Source organism: Thermobia domestica, chromosome 9, assembly GCF_964235325.1.
Source record: "Thermobia domestica chromosome 9, izTheDome1.hap1.1, whole genome shotgun sequence".
NCBI classification, from domain to species: Eukaryota; Metazoa; Arthropoda; class Insecta; order Zygentoma; family Lepismatidae; genus Thermobia; species Thermobia domestica.
Window position 1 is genome coordinate 84,970,382 of NC_137462.1, and position 4,135 is coordinate 84,974,516.

General features: G+C 38.0%; 1 non-coding gene across 1 annotated transcript; it reads right to left on the reverse strand.

Moving 5' to 3' along the window:
* Positions 1–3,615: 3,615 nt before the first annotated feature.
* TRNAR-CCG (transfer RNA arginine (anticodon CCG)) lies at positions 3,616–3,687 on the reverse strand. Its single transcript has one exon. It is a non-coding gene; the product is annotated as a tRNA-Arg (tRNA).
* Between the last annotated feature and the right edge of the window lie 448 nt (positions 3,688–4,135).

The window sequence follows — 4,135 nt, forward strand, 5'->3', positions numbered from 1 at the left end:
TATCAGTCAGGGAAAAATATTCAGTTCCTGGCCGATATTTTCACCTGGCCGATAGCCCGAGAAATTTTATAAATATGATAATTTTCTCTATGAAGCTAGTGACCAATGAGGGAAACGGTAATATTCAGGGGCGTATTATCCACGAGAACTGTAGAAGAGCGTCGCTTTTCATGAATGAATAGAATGATGTAATAATGTAAATAATGCAATAATTTTAAGAGAAATATTAAGAATTACGTATTAAAAATTCAGAATAATGCATTAAAAATAACAGCTTTCCTTCAATAGAAAATGACACTAGTCTTATAACATTAGCATTTAAAATAAACATATATAGCAGGCAACAATAAAGAAGATAAGCAAATGCTCATCAAATCAAGCGGAGATTTGAAGTGTATCATAATTATAATTTATTTTGCTTTAAAAAAAAACGAATAATTTTGTGACTTTAGTTTTGATTTCAGTATAAGATTTTGTTGTACATAAAAGAAATGGAAAACGAAAGAGAAATATCTCTTAGTAGTGAAATGGGTTAAATAGTCAAATAAATAATTTCGGCATAATCATCATACTCGTAATTTGATGTTTTCCGAACGTTAGTGACTACTTTTTTTCTTTTGTTATACACTAAAAGAAATCCATAATTCAATCACAGTACACAGAGAAAAGTAGGCTTTATCATACTTGCGAAGAGACCAATGTGCTTGTTTACAACTCTTGAAAGAATGAACTGCTCACAGCATGTGATAACAACATTTGCAGTTTGAGAAATGCATTGTAGTTGGATTTGATTGATTGCTTATGAGTTTAACTCATTTTCTCAGTTTCAAGGCTTCACTTATTTTGTGCCATCTTCCATATACAACCTGTGAGTGTGAGGCCAGGCAGGATGGCTAGCCGCCAAAATCCATGTCAAGACCTCCTGATTGTGAAGCAACAGTCCAATAACTAACATTCTCTCGGTTACACTACGATGTGACCATGACGACGCGAGCTTTAATTTCTTGGAAGGTGGGTGACACCAGGCAGGGAGCAGCTATTTTCTTGTACAGAAAAGAATATTTTTATAGTACTTGACCTACATCACTATAGGCCTACAATGTATCTGAAGGGGGAAACCCTAGCCCCGTCTGTCGTCGTCACTGGTAAGATTACTGTTTAAAGAAGGCCATTTTGTAATCGGAGCTTAGGCTCATTATTTTTAAAGAAGGGGTTTTTAATCTCAATGAGCCTCACACTAGCTCAGATTCACACTCGCTTGAGCTTGTGCTTAATATCCTCATTGGAGCTTTTACAAGCGCAATCTCGGATTCATTACCCTTATTGGAATCACGCTCGCCAAGAATCCGGACTCTCTAATATCAATGGAATTTGTACTCACTTGTGTGCTCGCGCTCACTAACTTCCATGGGACTTGCTCTTCCTCGGATTCAGGTTCTGGTTTGATATCTACTTTGTAAGGCTCGTACTCACATTGGCTCACTTATTCGGTTTTGTAAGGCTCGTACTCACATTGGCTCAGGGGCGGATCCAGGACCGATTTCTTGCGGGGGGGATTGTCATACTGTCAGTTAGAGCTACTTTTAAGAGCTCCAAACTCTGGAATGGGTTTTATTTATATATATAAAATAAAAAAAGTTTCCTCTTCTGAGGGGAGGGTCGATCGCCCCGATTGCCCCCCTGGATCCGCCCCTGCATTGGCTCACTTATTCGGTTCGAACATCTTTGAATCCCATAGCACCATATGGCTAATTTTCATTAATCTAATAATAACACTATATAGTTCATAAAGGTTTGTTAAAATAAGAAAATGTTGGCAACTGGCCGATGTATGACGTAGTACATATAAACCAAACCACAATGAGGAAAGAAAGGAGAATGAGGTATTAGAGCAAATGTTGATAGTGAAGTGCAGTCATGGATCTTCGAGAAGTATGTCTGGAAAACCACAGAGTGTTGGTAGTGAACGTGAAGTCATAGATCCCCGAGAAGTATGCCTAGAAAACCATTGAGTGTTGGTGGTGAACGTGCAGTCATGGATCCTTGAGAAGTATGCCTGGAAAACCACCGAGTATTGGTAGTGAACGTACAATAAATAGATCCTCGAAAAGTATGCCTGCAAAGCCATCGACTACGGTATTGGTGTTCTTGTTTACCTGTCTTTGTTTAATGCCAGCTTTACCTGCCAGCCCTTTCCCCTCTCACTGAGAAGGTGAGCAGCAAACTGTGACGTCACATAACTTTCAGTTGGAAATGACTACTGATTATTCTAAATCAGCGTACCAATGTAAACAAATGTACGAATTTCTTCTTTTTCAATTTCAAGGCACAAGTTGCAGCTATCGTAATAATCGTCGATCAACGTGTTAAAGAAAGATTGTCAGCAGAACTATACATGTGGAAAACGCTTAAGTACAACAGGATAAAATGGCTGTGCGTGAAATCATAGCAACTGTGGTAAAAGAGAATGGTTATTTGGAAAGGGCAGTGGGGTGGGGGGTGGGCCAATAGATCCCTGGATTTGAGAAACACACTTTTTAATAAATTGTATTCTAATATACTAATAATTCTTATTCTGTGGAGGATCTTAACAACCTCCCTTCCCTTGCAAAATCTGAAGTTGCGCTACTGTGGTAAAACTGAGAATACTTCATTTCTTCCTCCAGACAGCGTGCGTCACGTTATCTTGTATTACGCTGACTTGATCCAAACTATCTCTGCACGTGATAAATTAATTAATACTAATCAAAAGAAGAACATTTAAAAAAATATTAGATGTATATATTATTTGTAATATCCATGTCACCATACAGTATTGCTGTATAGAAATATTCTCACAGAAATTTCACGTGGTACTTTCACGGGGAAGATCGATTTTCAAGATTTTTGTTATTCAGTGATCAATTGGGCAGTCACATTGGTATATTCATTAAACCAACTTTGAGATATATCGAATCTTACGATAAGACGTAAGAGAAAATGAGAAGAATAAAAAATACCGGTATTTCCTACAATCTTATCATTTTGCACAATGCAGACGTAAAACAAACTAGGAACAATATAATGTTTTTCTATTTTTTGTATTAAAGAAACATCGTGGCGACAGTGTACACGGATTATAAATTGATAACATAAAAAAAGAATGTTCTTTTTATCACTGTATGTATGGCATAGTAGCATGTAAAAAAAGAAACAGGCGGAAAACATGCTCTGTTTATCCCTAGGAATAGAAATACTTACAATAATATGTTTTTGACCATTGATATATTAAAATTTGATAAGATTTATTTATGAAATCGGATGATCGTACGTCAATTATTCGAGATAGCAAGAAAGAGGTTTCCTTATATTTTCATTAACTTATCTACAAGAGCGGTTACGAATTTGTTTTTCGCTCTTTCCTTTAATCTCGTATGCACTAGAAAATTACCATCACGTTGTACAGATGAAATGAAATGAAATCTTTAAGTTTAACGTCCCACGGTTATGCCGGTTAGGCTAAAGGAGACGGTGATAATGAGAAATGAGTGAAATGGTGGAATGAAGAAAGTGGGAGGAAACGGAGAACCCCGAGAAAACCCACGAGCACGGTGTTTGTCCACCACAAAGTACACACGGCGCGAGCTGGGATCGAACCAGGGACCCCAAGCACCGGAGGCGAACGCTCTACCACTGAGCCACCGCGCCCCCTCATGTTGTACAGATGTCTCAAAAAATGAGAGATATGAATAATATGGTGCACCCCTTCAATTTCAACTCTGGTCCCTCGAACAAAATTTCTGTATGCGCGCCTGGTAGTATATCATACTTCAGACAGGCCAGATATCCAGCATTTGTATGACTGGTTACCTGTGTGGCCCCTTAGAGTGGTTACTCGTGCTATTAAAGTGAGTAAAGTTACTCGTGCTCGTTATATTTTCTGAACACAGTGTATAAAGTGTTCAGGGTGCCTCAGGGCCGCCATGTTAAAGTAATTATGATCCATATAATTTTGTTTTGTAGCAACTTAAGGTATGTTTTGATAATTCCAAATGGGATCGCATGCTTTACCAAATTGCATCCCACGTCATCACACACCAGTCCAATATTCAACATATGTCGGACAGTCGACGCTGGCAAGTACACACTCATTTAC